The sequence below is a fragment of the Anomaloglossus baeobatrachus genome, chromosome 4, assembly GCF_048569485.1.
Source record: "Anomaloglossus baeobatrachus isolate aAnoBae1 chromosome 4, aAnoBae1.hap1, whole genome shotgun sequence".
Taxonomy (NCBI): Eukaryota; Metazoa; Chordata; class Amphibia; order Anura; family Aromobatidae; genus Anomaloglossus; species Anomaloglossus baeobatrachus.
Genome location: NC_134356.1, coordinates 205447518 through 205470835, shown reverse-complemented (window position 1 = coordinate 205470835; position 23318 = coordinate 205447518).

Below are 23318 nucleotides of genomic sequence, written 5' to 3'. Positions count from 1 at the left end.
GAGGCAGGTCTTCGTTTCCCGCTCTTGAACAGACTCCACCCCCAGCCTCACGCATCATCTCGACTCCTCCGCCGAGGTACTTCTTTTTCCTTTTCTTAGTCTTCAATGCCCTGGAGCTGGCGCCTCCCCTCTTTGGGCGGAGTACTCCATGCTTTCTCTTCGGCACCGGCCAGCCCCAGGCTCTTCTTTTGGCGCCAATTCTGCGCGCGCCTTCTGTGTCTTCCCAGACAACGGCCATCTTGCCGCCATCTTGTGCCCGGTCCTTCACCTCAGGCACCGTCTCCTCTTCCCACCATGGGACTGCAAATCTTCGCTGAGAGTCCGGATCAGGGGCCCTCGGCACCACTTGGTCTCCATCTTCTTGGAGCGGGTCCCCTGGCATACGATCCGGATCCTGCCGACTACGCCACATGTAACGGGGTGCCAGGGGTGCCTCCGGCCTTGTAGTCGTGGCCCTCGGTATCAGGCTTACCCCTGGTTCCACCGTCACTATGGGGACAGGAGCTAACTTGGTGGGGCAGAGTGTGGTCGTGGTGCAGATGTTGTCCGGCGCACAAACACTCTTCAGGCAGGGTACAATGCGATGAACAAACATTCTTTTATTCTTCACAGTTAAAAGTCCAGACAAAGCAATCCGGTCAGCAATAAATCTGGCAGATGACAATTCCTGTGGAGCTGGGGACACCCTGACCAAACGTCACCTCGGGTGGGGATATGCCCTCCGTACTCTACTTCCTTCGGGCACCCACTCTTCAGCCAAGCATACACCGGACCCACACCGGCAGAATAGGCTCTGAGGTTACGTCCACCTCCTTCTCTCCGGTGTCCCCTGCTGTTCTGCTCACACACTCTGCCCGACGTGCACACACTGCTGCCCCGGATGCTACTTCTCACAAAGTCCCGAACAAAGCCATAAAGGTGCTGAGACGCTTTCTTAGCTGGGGGAAGCCTGTCCTGGCGTCCCCTCCAGTGGTGATGTGCCTGACTACTCCACTTCGCCCGGCTCCCACTGCTGGCTACCCACAGTCCGGACCCACACCGGACTGCTTCACACTATGAGGTTCCGCTCGCTCCTTTTCTCACCGGCTTCCCTGATTTCCAGCTCCCTTCTTTCTTTCTTGCTTTCTGCCCACTCAGCTCCACACTCTGCCCCGGCTCTGCTGCTCCGCTCCTGTCCCCGAGACAACTGCTCCCTTGATCTAATCTTTTCCTCACACCCTTGCTCTCTCCTCCCCTTGTCTCTGCCGGCTCCTCCTCTCCACTGTGGTGACAGCCGTCCCACCCGGCCACTAGGGGTACCCTAACACTATACACATGCACATACAAATAAAACATTTTTATTAATAACATTTCCGGGTTAACTATGTTAAACTAGTAGGGGGTAGGCCCACCCACTACAAACACCAAGAAGAAAAGTACATCATTATTTTTATAAGAGAACATGTCACAGGGGGTTGAGATTATTTAGGGGTAAATAGTGCAGTTCTGAACGTCACCACAATCTCCCCTCAGATAGACAATGTGTGAATGTGGCCTCAGCGATAAGTGAGGAGCCTCGTACCTGGACTTGCTTCTTCAAGCTGACGAGCCCTAGTGACACAAAATGGGCCAGGATTAGAATTTTGGACATTCTGGACCAATTGTGATGTCATATGATGTCATGTGACCTGTGATGTCATATGCTTTGTGATGTCATGAGACCTGTAACTGGGATTCAGGAGAACTGGCAACATGTCTGTGTCTAGCTCCTCCCTCTGCCTCTAGCAACTCCCTCTGCCTCCTGCTCCTCCTTCGTTCTCTAGCTTCTCCCCTCTTATCCACATAGAACTTTATGAGCACCAACTGTCCACTCCTATCTCATTATGGGAAAATTTGTCTTCACTAAACACAGATTTTACCCATGAATTTGAGAGTGAAGATCAATTCATAAAGAGAAAATAAAGCAGATTTCTCTACAATTTATTACAAAGTTGCTTATTTTCATGTGATCTATTGATTTATTGAATAAAACTTATAATGACGGTTGCACTTGTAACATTTCGCCCCTTTTATTTAATCCCTATCACCTGCTGCTCTATGAACTAAGGGAAACACAAGACTCCATTCTGCCATTCCTGACTACAATAACCTGCAGGTTCCAGGTCATCGCCTGATCAGACAAGACCAACACAGCTGACAACAGAGAAGAATAGCATTTTGCACGTAAATTTATGTTACGAAAATGCTGTGTGGATGAGATCTTGGGTGAGGAGCCTCCTACCTGGACTTGTTCCCTTCCGGCTGTCAGGCGCTAATGAGAAAATATGGCTCAGGTCTAGTATTCTGCACATTCTATACCATTGTGATGTCATCTTACGTCTATGATGTCATCAGGACTGCCTGTTTAACCCCTTCCCGACCCATAACAGATTGAAGTTTGAGCTCTCAAAATATAACATTGTCTGGCCTGTACAGCAAATGTTCTAAAGGAAAAAACAAATGTTAAAAAATGCAACAAAAAGGATCAAAACTTATTATGTAACCCAATATCCTACCAATTATTTTTAAAACTACTCACATAGTAAAGACCAGGGCCACCACTAGGAATTTCAGAGCCCTATACTGGCAAAATTTTGGGGCCCCCATGAGACTCCACCCAGGTTCTTCCCCAGCTCTGTCTCCACCCCTCAAACCTTCCACACTCACCACTATAGTCATGGCCAAAAGTGTTGGCACCCTTGAAGTTGTTCCAGAAAATGAAGTATTTTCCTCAGAAAATTAATAATATACCTTCTACACCACCGCCTCTCTCAATAATATCACTCCCATACTGCGCCTTGTATTTTATCCCCCACACACACTGCCTCTCTGTATAATATACACACAATGCCCCTGTGTATATTATCCCCACACACACACACACACACACACACACACGCACTGCTCCTCTGTATAATATCTCCTCCACACACCACTCCTCTTTATAATAACCCCCCACACACACTGCTTCTTCGTATAATATCCCCCACACATACTGCTCCTCTGTATAATATCCTCCACACACACTGCTCCTCTGTATAATATCCCCCCACACACACACTGCTCCTCTGTATAATATCCCCCCACACACACACACTGCTCCTCTGTATAATATCCCCCTGCACACACACTGCTCCTGTATATAATATCCCACACACACACTACTCCTCTATTTAATATTTCCACATGCATACTGGTCCTAGGTATAATATCCCCACACACACACTGGTCCTCTGTATAATATTCCCCTACACACTGTCACTCAATAATATCCCCCCACACATTGCCACTTTGTATAATATCTCTTAAATATGCTGCCTCTTTGTATACTATCCCCTACACAAGCTGCCCCTCTTTATATATATATATATATATATATATATATATATATATATATTTATATATATACTAGAAGGTGGCCCGATTCTACGCATCGGGTATTCTAGAATTTACGTATTGTGTAGTTCATGTATGATTTTTGTTATATATATATATATATATATATAGATGTTGTTGTGTGTAGTTACCAAGTGTTTGTGTAGGGCGCTGTACATGTTCTGGATGTTGTCTGGGTGTGATGGGGGGTGAGAGCGGTGTTGTTTGTGTGTTGCGTTGTTTGTGGAGCGCTGTGTGTCTGTAGCGTTGTGTGTGTGTTGCGCAGTTTGTGTGTGTGTGGTGTGTTTTGGGGGGAGGTATGTTTTGTGCAATGTGCGTGTTGTGCGGTATGTGCGTATATTTGTGTGTGCAGCGTTGTCTGTGTGTGTGGGTGTCTGTGTAGGGCAGTTGTTTGTGGTTCCCAGTGTGTGTGTGGTGTGGTGTGTTGTGCAGTGCGCGCGCATGTGTGTGTGTTGGGGGGAGGTGTGCACGTCCCATCGTGCTCCATCCCCCATGCAGCGCACTCCCCATCGTGCTCCATCCCGTATGCTGCGCACCCCCCATCGTGCTCCATCTCCCATCCTGCGCACTCCCAAACGTGCTCCATCCGCCATGCTGCGCACTCCCAAACGTGCTCCATCCGCCATGCAGCGCACTCCCCATCGTGCTCCATCCCCCATGCTGCGCACTCCCAAACGTGCTCCATCCGCCATGCTGCGCACTCCCCATCGTGCTCCATCTCCCATGCTGCGCACTCCCAAACGTGCTCCATCCGCCATGCTGCGCACTCCCAAACGTGCTCCATCCCCCATGCTGCGCACTCCCAAACGTGCTCCATCCCCTATGCTGCGCACTCCCCATCGTGCTCCATCTCCCATCCTGCGCACTCCCAAACGTGCTCCATTCGCCATGCTGCGCACTCCCAAACGTGCTCCATCCGCCATGCTGCGCACTCCCAAACGTGCTCCATCCGCCATGCTGCGCACTCCCCATCGTGCTCCATCCCCCATGCTGCGCACTCCCAAACGTGCTCCATCCGCCATGCTGCGCACTCCCCATCGTGCTCCATCTCCCATGCTGCGCACTCCCAAACGTGCTCCATCCGCCATGCTGCGCACTCCCAAACGTGGTCCATCCGCCATGCTGCGCACTCCCAAACGTGCTCCATCCGCCATACTCCGCACTCCCCATCGTGCTGCATCCTCCATGCTGCGCACTCCCAAAGGTGCTCCATCCGCCATGCTGCGCACTCCCAAACGTGCTCCATCCGCCATGCTGCGCACTCCCAAACGTGGTCCATCCGCCATGCTGCGCACTCCCAAACGTGCTCCATCCGCCATGCTGCGCACTCCCAAACGTGCTCCATCCGCCATACTGCGCACTCCCCATCGTGCACCATCCGGCATGCTGCGCACTCCCAAACGTGCTCCATCCGCCATGCTGCGCACTCTCAAACGTGCTCCATCCGCCATGCTGCGCACTTCCAAACGTGCTCCATCCGCCATGCTGCGCACTCCCAAACGTGCTCCATCCGCCATGCTGCGCGCTCCCAAACGTGGTCCATCCGCCATGCTGCGCACTCCCAAACGTGCTCCATCCGCCATGCTGCGCACTCCGAAACGTGCTCCATCCGCCATACTGCGCACTCCCAAACGTGCTCCATCCGCCATACTGTGCACTCCCCATCGTGCTCTATCCGCCATGCTGCACACTCCCAAACGTGCTCCATCCGCCATGCTGCGCACTCCCAAACGTGCTCCATCCGCCATGCTGCGCACCCCCTATCATGCTCCATCCGCCATGCTGCGCACTCCCAAACGTGCTCCACCCGCCATGCTGCGCACTCCCAAACGTGCTCCATCCGCCATGCTGCGCACTCCCAAACGTGCTCCATCCGCCATGCTGCGCACTCCCAAACGTGGTCCATCCGCCATGCTGCGCACTCCCAAACGTGCTCCATCCGCCATGCTGCGCACTCCCAAACGTGCTCCATCCGCCATACTGCGCACTCCCCATCGTGCACCATCCGGCATGCTGCGCACTCCCAAACGTGCTCCATCCGCCATGCTGCGCACTCCCAAACGTGCTCCATCCGCCATGCTGCGCACTTCCAAACGTGCTCCATCCGCCATGCTGCGCACTCCCAAACGTGCTCCATCCGCCATGCTGCGCGCTCCCAAACGTGGTCCATCCGCCATGCTGCGCACTCCCAAACGTGCTCCATCCGCCATGCTGCGCACTCCGAAACGTGCTCCAACCGCCATACTGCGCACTCCCAAACGTGCTCCATCCGCCATACTGCGCACTCCCCATCGTGCACCATCCGGCATGCTGCGCACTCCCAAACATGCTCCATCCGTCATGCTGCGCACTCCCAAACGTGCTCCATCCGTCATGCTGCGCACTCCGAAACGTGCTCCATCCGCCATGCTGCGCACTCCCAAACGTGCTCCATCCGCCATGCTGCGCACCCCCCATCATGCTCCATCCGCTTAGGAGTGCGCAGCATGCCGGATGGTGCACGATGGGGAGTGCGCAGTATGGCGGATGGAGCACGTTTGGGAGTGCGCAGCATGGCGGATGGAGCACGTTTCGGAGTGCGCAGCATGACGGATGGAGCACGTTTGGGAGTGCGCAGTATGGCGGATGGAGCACGTTTGGGAGTGCGCAGTATGGCGGTTGGAGCACGTTTCGGAGTGCGCAGCATGGCGGATGGAGCACGTTTGGGAGTGCGCAGCATGGCGGATGGACCACGTTTGGGAGCGCGCAGCATGGCGGATGGAGCACGTTTGGGAGTGCGCAGCATGGCGGATGGAGCACGTTTGGAAGTGCGCAGCATGGCGGATGGAGCACGTTTGGGAGTGCGCAGCATGGCGGATGGAGCACGTTTGGGAGTGCGCAGCATGCCGGATGGTGCACGATGGGGAGTGCGCAGTATGGCGGATGGAGCACGTTTGGGAGTGCGCAGCATGGCGGATGGAGCACGTTTGGGAGTGCGCAGCATGGCGGATGGACCACGTTTGGGAGTGCGCAGCATGGCGGATGGAGCACGTTTGGGAGTGCGCAGCATGGCGGATGGAGCACGTTTGGGAGTGCGCAGCATGGCGGGTGGAGCACGTTTGGGAGTGCGCAGCATGGCGGATGGAGCATGATAGGGGGTGCGCAGCATGGCGGATGGAGCACGTTTGGGAGTGCGCAGCATGGCGGATGGAGCACGTTTGGGAGTGTGCAGCATGGCGGATAGAGCACGATGGGGAGTGCACAGTATGGCGGATGGAGCACGTTTGGGAGTGCGCAGTATGGCGGATGGAGCACGTTTGGGAGTGCGCAGCATGGCGGATGGACCACGTTTGGGAGTGCGCAGCATGGCGGATGGACCACGTTTGGGAGTGCGCAGCATGACGGATGGAGCATGTTTGGGAGTGCGCAGCATGCCGGATGGTGCACGATGGGGAGTGCGCAGTATGGCGGATGGAGCACGTTTGCTCAGCCTCTCTCCTTCCAGCCTCCCTCAGCATCAGCCCCCCCCTCCCAGCCTTCCCCAAGATCAGCCTCTCTGCTCCCAGCCTCCTCCAGCACGCCGTGCTCCTCTGCCGACACTCACCCACACCCGATCGCATCCACTCACCCACACAACCGATCGCATCCACTCACCCACACAACCGATCGCATCCACTCACACACACAACCGATCGCATCCACTCACACACACAACCGATCGCATCCACTCACACACACACCCGATCGCATACACTCACACACACACCCGATCGCATCCACTCACACACACACCCGATCGCATACACTCACACACACACCCGATCGCATACACTCACACACACCCGATCGCATACACTCACACACACACCCGATCGCATACACTCACACACACACCCGATCGCATACACTCACACACACAGACACTGACGATATTGCACATACGCGCTGATACTCACAACATCCGGGGATATCACATGCTTCTGGCCATGTGATCCTCCGTCAGGTCCTGGAAGCTCACAGCACAGTACCGCCGCCGAGAAGCAAGCGATATCCCAGGATGTTGTGAGTATGTGGATGCGATGTGATGTGTGAGGTGTGTGTGAGTGTGATCTGATTTGTGTATGTGTGTGTGTGTGCTGTTATGTTATGTATGTTCTGCAGCTGCAGGACCTTGATGTGTGGATGCGATGTGATGTGTGTGTGAGTGTGAGCCGGTGTACACTGGTAACTATGATACACATCGGGTAACTAAGGGACCTTAGTTACCCGATGTGTATAATGGTTACCAGCTTTCACGGCCTCCGTTAAGATCCCAGCATCGCAAGGTTATGTCTGGCGCTGCTGGGATCCTGACGGAGCCGGTGTAGAAGCAAGCGATATCCCAGCATGTTGTGAGTGTGTGGATGTGATGTGTGAGAGTGAGTGTGAGAGTGAGTGTGATCTGATGTGTGTGTGTACTCACCTGGGAATCGGAGCCCCGTGTCAGTTGGGCCACAGCGAGCGTGCATTGCGTGAGGGGGCGGGGCCTGCAGAGAGCCGGGGCGAGAGGCCAATCCGTGTGGGGGGGCGGGGCCATGGCGAGCCCAGCGGCCAATCAGCTTTGTGTCACCGTAAGGACACAATTTCGGAGCATGACAGACAGACAGACAGATAGACAGACAGACAGACAGACAGACAGACAGAATAAGGCAATTATATATATAGATATATTCTCACACACACACACACTGCACTTCTGTATACTATCCACCCCACACACACACACACACACATTGCCTCTCTGTATAATATCGACCTGGTATATACGTCCCCTTCCTGGAATATATATTCCCTCCCGGTATGTATGTCCCCATCCTGGGCCCTTTCTGGTGTGTACAGTAGAGACCAAACGTTTGGACACACTTTCTCATTCAATGAGTTTTCTTTATTTTCATGACTCTGAAAATTGTATATTAACATTGAAGGCATCAAAACTATGAATTAAAACATGCGGAATGAAATACTTAAAAAGTGTGAAACAACTGAAAATATGTCTAATATTCTAGATTCTTCAAAGTAGCCAACTTTTGCTTTCATTACTACTTTGCACACTCTTGGCATTCTCTTGATGAGCTTCAAGAGGTAGTCACCGGAAATGGTTTTCCAACAGTCTTGAAGGAGTTCCCAGAGATGCTTAGCACTTGTTGGCCCTTTTGCCTTCACTCTGCGGTCCAGCTCACCCCAAACCTTCTCGATTGGGTTCAGGTCTGGTGACTGTGGAGGCCACGTCATCTGGCGTAGCACCCCATCACTCTCCTTCTTATTCAAATATCCCTTACACAGCCTGAAGGTGTGTTTGGGGTCATTGTCCTGTTGAAAAATAAATGATGGTCCAACTAAACGCAAACCGTATGGAATAGCACGCCGCTGCAAGATGCTGTGGTAGGCATGCTGGTTCTGTATGCCTTCAATTTTGAATAAATCCCCAACAGTGTCACCAGTAAAGCACCCCCACACCGTCACACCTCCTCCTCCATGCTTCACGGTGGGAAACAGCCATGTAGCGTCCATCCGTTCACCTTTTCTACAAAGACACAGTGGTTGGATCCAAAGTTATCAAATTTGGACTCATCAGACCAAAGCACAGATTTCCACTGGTCTAATGTCCATTCCTTGTGTTCTTTAACCCAAACAAGTCTCTTCTGCTTGTTGCCTGTCCTTAGCAGTGGTTTCCTAGCAGCTATTTTACCATGAAGACCTGCTGCACAAAGTCTCCTCTTAACAGTTGTTCTAGAGATGAGAAGGTGTGTCCATATCGTTGATCGTTGACACGTCGTTCTAATCTCAAATATCGTTGCTGCTGCAGGTACGATGTTGTTCGTCATCCCTGCGGCAGCACACATCGCTATGTGTGACAGCGCAGGAACGAGGAACAACATCGTACCTGTGGCTGCCGCCAAATGAGGAAGGAAGGAGGTGGGCGGGATGTTACGGCCGCTCATCTCCACCACTCCACTTCTATTGGGTGGCCGCTTAGTGACGGCGCTGTGACGCTGCACAAACTGCCCCATTAGAAAGGAGGCGGTTTGCCGGCCACAGCGACTTCGCTAGGCAGATAAGTACGTGTGACGGGTGTTAGCGATGTTGTGCGCCACGGGCAGCGATTTGCCCGTGACACACAAGCGACGGGGGTGGGTGCTTTCACCAGCGACATCGCTAGTAATGTCGCTGTGTGTAAAGTGGCCTTTAATGGCAGCCCTGGTAGAGACGCCGCATGATCGGTGTCACCGTTATCTTACTGACCAGACAGACATTTCCCCACTGGATAAATCTGTCACAACTTCCAGTCTTTCATTATTTTCACAATGGCTGTTAATTTCGCACATTTTCTACACCGGGGTCTGTAAAGAATAGAGATGTCTATTTTTCTCATTATTTGTTTCCTAATTTAGTCGTATAGTAAATCTGTGTCTAATTCCTGCCAAGCCGGAGTCTGTAGTATAGAGGCTTCTGGGTGCAGCCTTGGAATGACCAAAGGCCTTTATCTCATTGGCATGTTATGGACTGTTGCAAATCCTACCAATTTTTTTTATAAAAAGCAGTTGGGAGTACCTTCTGATGCTGTACTCCATGGTGTTTGACCCATTCCCCCTGGAGAAACTGAATTTTTTGAAATCCTCGGTGTTAGCTAGTGGAATAAAGCCTGAGTTCCAGAGTGAAACAACTGCCGCTTCACAAACTGCGGTCTAGGAAGCAGGCGATGATGCCTCCTGCTCCTAACCTGCTTTTGGCCAGATGCAATCATCATCAACGACATCAGCTTCAATGTCCCAGCATGGCATTAATTTGTCCATAAAACATACATTACTGAATAATTTGAATAGAATTTGAACAGAGGGCTACTGGAGCCGGTGGTGTTGGAGGAGGAGAGCAAGGCCAACACCCAAATGGCCACATTGGCAATAGCACTGTAAAGTGTTATGGAGTACGTATTCCGACTTTCACACTAACAACATTGGGGACGCAGAAAACTACAAATGACTGCCGTCCCTCCCCAATGCATGTTACAGAGCCCACCTGAGAGCCCAAAGAAGTCTGAGATTTAAGGACAGCCAGTGGCCCTTTCTACATTTGAATAGAGGGCCACTGGAGCCGATGGTGCTGGTGGAGGAGGAGGGCAAGGCCAACATCCCAACAGGCACATTGTAGCTGACCTTTTAAAGTGCTGTCAAATATATCCTAAAAAAGGAGGTGTGAGACAGACACCAATATAATGTATAAGTTACAGCCCTTTCTAATCGAAAAAGAAGGAAAAATGTAAAAAACGAAACGTGTGAAGATATGCTAAAGTGGTTTTTTTGAGGTTGTGGCTTGGTTTGACGTTTTATTACAGTTATTAGGCACTAAAAACTGTTTCCTGGTAGCAATTTCCCCTCTTTTACTTTGGTTTGAGAGCTGTTCTGGCGACTACGTAAACGCAGCGTGCTGCTCTGACCACGTTATTCCAAGACACCAGAAATGCAGTCAGGCACCTTCTACAGGCTCTGCCCATACTGTTTCTGTCTTTTCCCATCCATTTCAGCCTTTTCCTCAGTCACCACAGGTCACTGACAGATCCAACGTGAAGTTATTCGAGTTTCCCATAGACTTACATTGCGCATCGAATATTCACGAATAGTCGAATAGCAGCGACCTATTCGTCGGATACCCGCGGAGTCGGATATTTTGGTATTCGATCATCCCTATTCATTGCCTCAAAAAATTAGAATATTATCTAAGACCAACAGAAAAAAATATTTTAAACTTAGAAATGTTGACTCCTACTGAAACGTCTGTACAATATGTAAGACCTGTTAACATTTACATATACAGGTTAGAAGACTGTTTGTGGACTTTCCCTTGTGTTATGCTGCCACCTGCTGTCAAAACAAAGAACAGCGGGCACAAGGCCCCTACTGCTCCGATTTACTTGGTACAGTCCTGAACAGGATGTGAAGAGAGACAGGAAGAGGAGCTAGTTTTTTGTTTTGTAGCTGTTTATGCAGAGAGGTGTGTATTCGGCCATGCTGATGAAGAGAAGGCCGCAGTCTGCTCTGCTGAACGAGGTCCAAGTTCCTGAGAGTGTTGCATGGCGTCTCCCCAAGACACAGATCCATGAAAGGCTGGATGGGGAGCGAGAAGCCAGACAGCACGGGCAAGTTACAGATCCAGGACAAAGACTGAACTTTAGAGGTGCCTGCCGGCAGAACACGGGCCCCAATGGTGACGAGGTACCCCACGCTGAAACCTGCAGTTAAGTGTGCACACTACTTTTAGTTAGGGACAGATAGGAAAAGACTCTGCACTGTGTTACACAAGTAAGGTAACAAGGACCCTGCGTTTTTTTTGCTTAATAAGGATTTTTGTGTTTTGCTTTTGGAGGACAATCTGAGGCTTCCCACCCTTGACAAGCTATTCAAAATAGTTGTATGTATATTACATTATATCTACTGCTGTGCACCTTCCCGTTTTTATCCCCTTCCTTTCCCGCACTTTTCCTCCACCTGTGTTGTGCAATACGTTATTAAATTTGCATTGATTAACCCCCGTGGTTCCGTGCAGTCCTTGCGTATACCGTTACCTGCAGGTTATTACATTTGGCGTAGTCGGCAGGATACACAGGCTGGTACGGAACAATGGACGGACAGGGGGGTGTCGCTGATGGAGGTGTTCTAATACAACCTGATGGGGGAATACCAGCAAGGCAACTGTCCCTGGGGGCTATGCTGATCCATATACCAATATTTACTGGCAACAATGTACCTCTCCATGACTGGGCGCAGAGAGTGAGGGGCATGTTGAGAGTAGCAGGAGTAACTGCAGAAAATCAAGGGGAGATATTGTTGATTGCCCTTGAAGGCCATGCTCAAGAGACTATTTCATTGCGCCCTGAAAGTGAACGAAAGACGTTAGAGCAGGTGGTGAAGATTCTTGAGAGAGTGTATGGCGGGAAACCAGAAGCAGGAGATTTACAGGCGCAACTGTTCTACAGGCTGCAGGGTGAAGAAGAAGGTCTGCCACAGTATGCAAATGCACTCCAGAGAATAATGAGACAAATGCTTACAGCAGAGCCAGAGCTAGCACAAACCCCTGGTTACGCTGACCATACCCTACGAGACCAATTCCTCCGTGGGTTACATAACCCCAAGATCAAAGGTACCCTCCATGAACGGCTCAGGGTAGAAAAAAAACTAACTTTCCAGGAAATATTGGAAGAAGCAGTCTCCCGCGCACAAACTGAAAATTGCGACCCGCAGAACGTCTGGGGAGAAGTTTGTATGCATAAGGTAGTCCCGGGTGAGAAAAACCGAGAACCGAAGCAACTTGAGGCTAAAGTGGATCAGTTACAAGAGACTGTTACTGCTCTACAAGAGTTGCTGAAGAATATGCAAGCCCCGGCGTCAGAAGTAAGAACGATAGCACCGCGGCCAAATACCCGCACGCATACCTATCAAGAACAGAGGGGACAGATCGAGCAGAGACGATCGAGACCCGCTGGAGAGTACCAGTGTTGGAACTGTGGAAATCGATACCATTTATCCCGACACTGTCCGGAGAGAAAGATGTCTCAAGAAAGATTGCCGTTAAACTAGTGCCTCCCTCCATGGATGGGCACATGGCGGGGAGACCAACTGAGCTTAGAGAAAACCAACATCCTGAAGATATAGCAGCCAGCACGCCGACGATCATGGACGAATTTGAAGGGAAAGAAGTAAGATGCCTCATGGATACTGGGTCCCAAGTGACCACCATGCCAGAACAGTTTTTCTACCAACATTTTGGACAAACTGTATCCATTGACAAAGGGGCACATATCAAACTGAGGGCTGCAAATCTTCCCATTCCGGTTGTAGGGGTCTGAGGGGGTTGAGGGCTGAATCTTCCCATTCCGGTTGTAGGGGTCGTGTGGATGAACATACGTGCCTGTGGCCAGAACTTAGGCAAAAAAGGGATTGTGTTAACGGAGAGCCGGTACGACAAAGAGGTGCCGGCTATCGTGGGCATGAACGTCCTGAAAGAATTAGACCAGTTGCTCTTCAACAAGGGGGGCTGTGCTTACTGGAAGACGACAGTTGCTAACAGGCCCACCCAAAAGGTCTTTCAACACCTTATCCGTGCCAGAGGACTGTGGAAGAATGGAGGGAGCCGCTACCCGGTGGGGAGGGTTCGAGTCCCAAGACAGACAACAATTACTCTACCTCCAAATCGTGAGACAGTCCTCACCTTGCCAGTCGGGGCCCACCGTACACTCAAGGGGATGGAGGTGTTGGTGGAGCCTTACCGTGGTGAAGAGAACGGAGACGAACCGTTGGTGGCTCGCACTTTAGCAACAGTAAGAAATGGAAGAGTCCCTTTCCGTTGCATGAACACCGGTGAACAGGCCTACACCTTGACCTTGGGAGTTGTTCTGCCCTATGTCTACCTGGCGCCTGAAGAGGTGACGACCGCAGAATCGATTGAATTGCAGCCCAAGGCAGGGGAAGCCTGGACTTGGGCTGTTTCTATGGAAAGAAAAGAGAAACCGACTGATCAATGGAACAGTCGAGTCATCTTAGGGCAGATGGGAGTGGACCTGAGCTCCTTCGCTTCGGAGCAAGCCCAAGCCATAGAAGACTTTATTTGGGAGAATCAAGCCACGTTCTCCCGTCACGCAGAAGATTTCGGCTGTACTGACAAGATTCAGCACGAAATACCCCCGGGAGATGCCCCACTGATCAGGGAAAGGTACCGACAAATACCCCCAAAGTACTACTAAGAGATGAAAGAGCTTTTGGCGCAGATGCTGAAGAGCGGGGTGATAAGACAAAGTCAGAGTCCTTGGGCTGCCCCAATCGTGCTGGTCAAGAAAAAGGATGGGTCTACCCGCTTCTGTGTTGACTACCGCCAGCTTAATGGATGCACGGTTCGTGATTCCTACCCTCTGCCCCGGATAGAGGAGTCCCTGTCGGTGCTGGGAAAGGCACATTACTTCTCCTCCCTCGATCTAGCCAGCGGATATTGGCAGGTCCCTGTGGCAGAGAAAGACAAGGCCAAGACCGCATTTATTGTACCCATGGGACTCTTCGAGTTCAATCGCATGCCGTTTGGACTAAATAATGCCCCAGGAAGTTTTCAGCGCCTTATGGAAAGTTGCCTTGGAGACATGAACTTCGAGGCCACATTGATTTGCCTGGACGACATAGTAGTGTATTCTGCAACCTTCGAGAAACATCTAGAAAACCTGGGCTAAGTGTTTCAGCGGTTACGGGCACATGGGCTTAAACTGAAACCAAAATAATGCCGGATCTTTCAGGAATAGATTGAATATCTCGGACACAAGGTGTCGGAAGCCGGCGTACAGCCCTCCGATGGGAAAGTGAGAGCAGGGCTACAATGGCCCACACCCAGCACAGTGCGGGAGGTTCGAGCTTTCCTGGGGCTAGCCGGATATTACCGTCGTTTTATCAAAGATTTCGCGAAGGAGGCAGAACCTTTGCACGAATTGCTCCGAGGGACTGCGAAAGGACCAAAATCACAGAAAATTTGCTGGGGACCAAGACAAGCAGAAGACCTACACCAATTGAAAGAGGCCTTGGTTAGCGCCCCTGTGCTTGCCTATGCAGACTATAACCTCCCCTTTCGGTTGTATACAGATGCGAGCCCCTACAGCCTGGGTGCAGTACTGGCCCAGGTACAGAATGGTACTGAACGGGTGATTGCATATGGAAGTCGGACGTTACGGGAAGCCGAGCGCAACCCCGAGAATTACAGTCCCTTTCGGCTGGAGTTACTGGCACTAGTATGGGCAATAACCGAAAGGTTCTCGGAATATCTCACGGGAGCCCAAATTGAAGTCTATACGGATAATAACCCCCTGGCTCACATCTCCACCGCCAAACTGGGAGCAATGGAACAGAGGTGGCTGGTACGACTCTCCAGATACAATTATCATGTGCAGTACCGCTCCAAGCATGAAAATCAGAATGCGGATGCCCTTTCTCGTGTTACCACCAAAGCCCCAGTGGGGGAGAGAGGTGAACAGTTGGAGGAAGACGAAATTCCGGACTTCAGTAAATTCACCGCTCAAGTGGTAGAGGCTCGTATGCTGGAAATTACGTCGGGCACGACATCACGCCTGCTTGGCCAAACCAGAGAGGAATGGGTGAAAATCCTGTCATCGGACCTAGAACTGCCTCAAGTAAAAGAGTGAGTGATCCAGCAGCACAAGCCTAGAAAGGAAATATGGGCCACGCTGTCGCACATAGCCCTCCAGATTCTCAGCCAGTAGGATAAGCTGTCGGTGCAAGAAGGGATGCTGTATCGGAAGGTGAACCTAGCTACAGAGTTGGAAGTACAGTGGCAGGTAGTGATACCCCAGAAGATGGCAGTACCATTGGCCCGAGAGGCGCATGAGAAGGGAGCCCATTTCGGACCGAACAAGACTTACCAGTGGTTGCAAAGAATAGTATACTGTCCTCAGATGCTTCGGGCAGTAGAGAAGGCCTGTAAACTGTGCCATTCCTGCGAGTTAAGTAAGGCTCCCCCACAGTGAACACCAGTACAGACTATTGTAACCAAAGAGCCGTTGGAAGTACTCATGATCGATTATCTGAAGATTAGTCACTTCCACCGGGGCTATCAGTTCTGCCTTGTGATGACAGATCACTTCTCCAAATTTGCGGTGGTGACGCCCACCAGAGATCAGACGGCTGAATCAGCTGCTCGAGCCATCAGTGATGACTTTATCCGGGTGTACGGCTGCCCCAAAAGAATACATTCTGACCAAGGGGCTTGCTTTGAGAGCGGTGTCATGAGAGAGCTGCAAAGGATTTACGGAATGCAGAAGTCGAGGACTACGCCTTATCATCCACAGGGCAACGGAGCCTGCAAGAGATTAAACCGGACCCTCCTACAAATGCTACGCACGTTAGAGGATGATCGTAAGAATCACTGGCCCGGCTATCTCGCAGAACTCGTGTGGGCGTACAATAATCGTGTTCACTCCACCACTGGGTACACCCCATACGTGCTACTGTTTGGAAGAGCCGGAAGAGGCATTGTAGAGCTAAACCTGGCTCCCCCCGAGATCAGTGAAGGTCAGAGCGTGGGTTCCTGGGTTGACTGTCACCGTCGACGGCTGGAGACTATCCATCGAATTGTCACCAAGCGGCTGCAAGAAAAGACACATCCACAGTGGAAACCTGTGTGTGAAACCCCTTTCTTGCCAGGGGACCGAGTACTAGTTGCAAAGAAACACCCAAGATACAAGTTGAGCGAGCGATGGAAAAACGGGGCCTTACATTGTGATCATAAAAATCTCGCCCCACGGATCAGTATACAAAGTGAAAGGCGAGCAAAGAGGCAGCACCCTCATCCTGCATCGCAATATGCTGAGGCCCTGCTATTCAGAAGACAGGACCAGACAAAGTACCTCGGAGACGGTGCCCGTGCCCGTTCCTGTTACCCTCGAAAAGGGCTCTGACGATGAAGAATGGTGGCGGGCCCCGACCAACCCAGCAGACTGGGAGAGATCTACACCCCCATCCGTTCAAGACACAGGTGCCGCCCCTGCAGAGCAGGAGTCACCAATCGCCAGAGATGGGGATGAGAATACTGTACTCCCTGATACAGCGCCGACGTCTGGTGACTTAGCCGTAGTACCACGCCGGACTGAGCGGGCTAATGCTGGTATTCCCCCTGATCGGTACTTGGCAGATGAATTTGTGTGTTCTGTCACTGGATCCTGTTTTAAGACATTGGCTCCAAAGCAACAGGTTGTGAAGCAGGGCAGGAGTTGCCACCATGTGCCCTTGTGCAGAGCGCCTCAGGAGAGTATCGGCCGGGACGGCCGAGGTTAAAGAGGGGGGGAAATGTAGGACCTGTTAACATTTACATATATAGGTTAGAAGACTGTTTGTGGACTTTCCCTTGTCTTATGCTGCCACCTGCTGTCAAAACAAAGAACAGCGGGCACAAGGCCCCTACTGCTCCGATTTACTTGGTACAGTCCTGAACAGGATGTGAAGAGAGACAGGAAGAGGAGCTAGTTTTTTGTTTTGTAGCTGTTTATGCAGAGAGGTGTGTGTTCGGCCTTGCTGAAGAAGAGAAGGCCGCAGTCTGCTCTGCTGAACAAGGTCCAAGTACCTGAGAGTGTTGCGTGGCGTCTCCCCAAGACACAGATCCAAAAAAGGCTGGATGTGGAGCGAGGAGCCAGACAGCACGGGCAAGTTACAGATCCGGGACAAAGACTGAACTTTAGAGGTGCCTGCCGGCAGAACACAGGCCCCAATGGTGACGAGGTACCCAACGCTGAAACCTGCAGTTAAGTGTGCACACTACTTTTAGTTAGGGACAGATAGGAAAAGACTCTGCACTGTGTTATACGAGTAAGTTAACAAGGACCCTGCATTTTTTTTGCTTAATAAGGATTTTTGTGTTTTGCTTTTGGAGGATGATCTGAGGCTTCCCACCCTTGACAAGCTATTCAAAGTAGTTGTATGCATATTACATTATATCTACTGCTGTGCACCTTCCCGCTTTTCTCCCCTTCCTTTCCCGCACTTTTCCTCCACCTGTGTTGTGCAATACGTTATTAAATTTGCATTGATTAACCCCCGTGGTTCTGTGCAGTCCTTGTGTATCCCGTTACCTGCAGGTTATTACACAGTAAATGCCTCAATACTTGGTCGGGGCTCCTTTTGCATGAATTACTGCATCAATGTGGCATGGCATCGAGGCGATCAGCCTGTGGCATTGCTGAGGTGCTATGGAAGCCCAGGTTGCTTTGATAGCAGAATTCAGCTCGTCTGCATTGTTAGGTCTGGTGTCTCTCATAGATTCTCTATAGGGTTTAGGTCAGGCGAGTTTGCTGGCCAATCAAGCACAGTGATACTGTGGTTAGTAAACCAGGTATTGGTACTTTTGGCAGGGTGGACAGGTGCCAAGTCCTGCTGGAAAATGAAATTTCTATCTCCAAAAAGCTTGTAGACAGAGAGAAGCATGAAGTGCTCTAAAATTTCCTGGTAGACTGCTCCACTGACTTTGGTATTGATAAAACACAGCGGACCTACACCAGCAGATGACATGACTCCCCAAACCATCACTGATTGTGGAAAGCTCACACTAGACCTCACACAGCTTGGATTGTGGCCTCCACTCTTCCTCCAGACTCTAGGACCTTTATTTCCAAATTAAATGCAAAATTTACTTTCATCTTAAAACAACACCTTGGACCACTGAGCAATAGTCCAGATCTTTCTCTCCTCGGCCCAGGTAAGATGCTTCTGGCGTTGTCTATTGGTCATGAGTGGCCTAACACAAGTAATGTGACACTTGTAGCCAATGTCCTGGATACATCCATGTGTGATGGCTCTTGAAGCACTGACTCCAGCAGCATTCCACTCCGTGTGAATCTCCCCCACATTTTTCAATGTCTCGGATATTGTCCCACGGCTGCTGCCGACAATTATAAAACTGCATCCGCAACTCCACTTCCGTGCGGGTTTCAAAAGCAATCTGGAGCTTATAAAAAATGGCGGTTACTGATACCGGGTCCGCGTCTGGCCAAGTCTCCACCTCATGCTCGCGGCGCCGGTCAGCTGCCCTAGTACTACCGCTGCACGCTGTTTGCCAGTCATGACGTACAAATCGAGGATCGTGCATATTTTATTCTGGAACACCTGCAAAGCATCAGGCTTCCCATCATCCTGGGGTAGCAAGGCAGCACCGAGCACGTAGGGTAAGGAGATTGGCATAACCTGGGCGACCGTCGGAGCCGCGGCCTTCCCCGCTCCTGCGATCGGAGCGAGCGCCGCCCCATTCCCATTGTTAGTTGCACCGGCAGGTGCCGCCGCTCCAACGGCCGGCGCCACTCAGCCGCCAGGGTTAGGCACGGACATCTTCCCGCTTCTCCCCCTTGGTCTTTTCCTGGCACTCCTCTTTTTGGCTGATAAGTTTCGTTTTGCAACTTCCGGCTTTGCTTTTCGGCCGTGTTCCCAGGGGGCGGGGCTTCAGCTTTCACACCCTTTTCGCGGAGAAGAAGAACCTGGGCGGGAATCTTCGCGCCAAAAGATGGCGGCAAGATGGCGGCTTCTGGAAATTTTTCAACGGATCACCGCTGACTTCAATACAAGGCGCACTTCCACAAGGTAAGTGGATGGGTAAGTATCCTATTTGTGACGCCAGAAATTGAGGTGTACCGCCCCACTCTCGGCAGCCGAGCTGCTCGGATCCGGTCCTTCTGGGGGTGGCTTGAGGGTCTCTGGACTCGGGGAGTCTCGCGGTCACTTCAAGTAAAAAGGGGGGTGATGGGATGGTGGATGTAGGACGTATATGTACAGAAGACTGGGCCATATGGAGTTCGTGATGCCACTCATGGTATGTGGTGAGTTTGGACAACACCGCTGCAGTTTCGGGGCACCTGGGGGAGATGTTGTGCAGCAAGTTGTTAACCCCTCAGTGGGCAGGGATGGTGGCCCCAGGACCCGTTGGGGTTTGGCGGTGTAGGGACATGGGCGACCACAGGGTCCTGGTGTACTCATTATTAGAAAACACACGAGTCTCTGGTAAACCAAGGTGATAGTGGTTGGTGCCCGCAGCCGGCTGCGTTCGGGTTCCCCCACCTGGCTGGTGGTCTCTGTCTTTCTCCTGCACCTGTTTAGAATGGTGGACTGCCTGTGCTTGCAACTTCAGGACTTCGTTCCCGGCTCGTTGTCGCCTAAGGAGCCCTTTGCCCGAAGACGCTGGCCCGTGGGATCTCTGAGCTGTGGCGGTGGCCTGTTATCCCCCTCGGTGGGCTGTTGCCTTCAATCGGGACTTTGGGTAGTCCTGGCCGCAATCAGTTAATTAACCAGTTCCAGTCACTTCTGGACCTAGCTTCAGGGTCTGAGTACCCCCCTGTGTGCTCCGGTTTCCGAGTCGGTTCCCCGGGTCAGTACTGGCGGGCTAAATCTCTGTCCCAGTCCACCATGGTTCCACCAAGCCGTCTTTCCGGCTCCTGCAGACGGAGACCGCCGTCTGCCTCCTAGCCAAAGGCATGAGGGCTCCTACCCTGGTACCTTTCTGTTTGGCCCAGACACAGGCCTGACCTCCACTCTCCTCGAACTCTCAAACTGCTCTCTCTGAACTCAACCGACTTTTCCCTGCCCAGGGATGTCTAAAACTCCTCGGTGGGCGTCTTCCAACCGCCTGGTTCCTCCCCCTGGTGTTTCTATCAAGCCCTTAGGGGGTGACTAGGGTTTTAAGGTTGGCTGTGTGTTACCTGTGAGGGAAAGGTGTAATGCGGGGCCCTATTTGTGACTACCTAGCCCGGCCAGCGCGTCAGAAGTGCATTACTGGGAGTCCTGTTCAGCGTGCACAGGCCCCGGAGGCTGGAGACAGAAGCAGACACTATTGCAGAGCAGCAGGCATGGTAGCTGCACCGGCATTCCTGCTGGGAAGAGGAAGCAGGACAGTGCGGGGACACCAGCGTTACAGTACCTCCCCTTTGGCCCCCTCTTTTCCAAGCCCAAAAGGAATCTCTTGAGAAGAGGATCATTACTATTCTCCCTGGGCTCCCACGACCTCTCAAGGCCAAAACCCATCTAATTCACTAGCAAAAAGGTTTTACCTTTCACCTTTTTCATGTCCAGGATGTTTTTTTTACCTCAAAGATATCCTCCAAGCTGACTGGTGAAGGAAGGGTATCAGGATTCTTGATGTGGATGACAAGCTTGAGGAGAAGCAAGTGGAAAGAATTGGGGATACATATGGAGGCTGTAAGCTTCAACTTGTAGTATAGAGCATTAATCTGCTGAAGAACCTCGAAGGGACCGATAAAGCAAAGACCCAACTTGTAGGAAGGCATCCTGAGACAGGCATACCTGGAAGAGAGCCATACCTTGTCTCCAGGCAGGGAAGATCCAGACATCACTAATTCGCATGCTTTTTCATCCATACTGAAGACCGCTCCAGAGAAGCCTTGGTCTTTGTCCAGATTTTGGCGATACTCTTGGTGGAGTAGCCACAGGGAAAGGAATATTGGGCTGTTGTCCATGTACAAAGTAGAATGGAGAATTTGCGGAAGACTCACTCACATGATTGTCATCCCAAGATAAAAGCTTGACCCAATCTGTATGGTGTGCATTAATAAAGTGCCGCAGGAAATTCATCAGAATTTGATTGACCTCCTTTATTTGACTGTTGGACTGAGGCTGAAGAGAAGTCCAGGATGACATTCAGCTGCTTGCAGATGGCCCAAAAGAAGCTAGATGTGAACTAGACGGATCTATCAGAAACTATGTGGAGGAGTAGACCATGCAGGTGGAAGACATGCTGGACGAACTGCTTTGCGAGCACATGAGCAGAAGCAAGACAGAACAAAAGAGTGAAGTGAGCCATTTTGGACAATCTGGCCACTACTACCTTGATGCCAGAGCAACTGGAGGACACCGGGAGGTCAATATTGAAGTCCATCGAGCCAGGTGACTGACAGCACAGGTAAGTGTAATAGTCGCCCAGAGGGAAGCTTCTTAGGGGTCTAATTGCAGGCACACAAAGGACAGGCAGAAGCGAAGCCCACAATGTCTTTGCGCAGAGTTGGCCAACAGTAACGCCGCGTCATGAGAATGTGACGCCCCTGGACTATCAGGTCATCACAGGGTACTTTACAAACTGCCCTCCCGTGCAGTATTCCAAGTCCCTCATGGCTCCAAGTCCCGTTCCCGCTATTTTTCACCATTTACCGCCATCTTTGGCGCCAAAACGCCGTCTTCTCGACCAAAAGCGCGCGAAGCAGAAGCCCCGGCCTTCGTCCTGAGAGTCTGCCCGGAACCGGAAGTTCCCAGAGGGCCAAATCGCAGCAGTGAGTGGCGAGCGAAAACCGAGGGGGCGTGACAGCATGTAGCAGCGGAAGAGAAGCAGGGACGCTAGGATTCTGCCATAACGTTCCTGGGCCCCGCAAAGGCAAGATGTCAGGAGAGCGCGACTGTTCAGCTGAGGATACTGCTCCCGGGACAGCTGCCTGGAACGAGATGCGGAGGACGGCCGCGGTGGTGCAAGCCCGCGAGATTGAAGTCCCACGCGAGGAGCGGGTAAGCAGCTACCCAGCCCCGGTTGACCCAGCCTATATGACTGTGGGGTCCGGTGTGCCCCCGCCCGCCGTGAGCATTCAGCCGCTGTTACCTCCGCCCTCTACCATGGCTGATCCCGAGACGCTGCCCGCAACACCGGCAGCAGATTCCTCAACTCCTGCGGGAGATGGCCAGGCCACGGCTCCTGATCAGATTGTCCCGGTTAACCGGAGGAGATGGAGGAAGGCTATTCAGGTTCCAGCACTCCAGAGGCTGCATGGGTACCACGCTTTGGAGGAAACGGCTATCGGATGTCCCTGTCATCACGGGCGATACATGAGTTTGATGTAATGTAGGTGGAACAGGAGTCCACTTCAGATGAAGAGATCCCAGCCAATACCATTGATGTGGTGGTGCCCATATGCCGTCGCTGTGGTTTACCCGGGCACTTTGCTAGAGTGTGTCCAGGAGGTACCCGAGGTTAACGGGGCCGTAACCTGCAAGTTTCTAAAAAGTATTGTGTGGACTGTCACCTTTGTTGAATGTTCTCCAGAGTTCCAGATGGAGGAGGCTGTCGGGGATCCGCTGAATGGTCCCTGATGGAAGGTGACAGGAAAGTTCTTCTATAAATAAGCTGCGCCTTCCTTGTTGAACCTTTTTCCACCCTTTGTTATAGGGAAAAGACCATCAGAGCCTTGAACGTTGCAGTGCTGGCAGACGGCACCAGGAGGCCCCGTTTAAGGTCAGCAAAAAAGGGCAATGGCTACCACGTTGCTCAGGACTGCTACTAGAGTCGTCTTTTCAACACCCGGGACATTAACCTGGTAACGGGCCCACAAGTAAGAATGCAGCGGGTCAGGTTGTTTGGGTGGCAGGTTG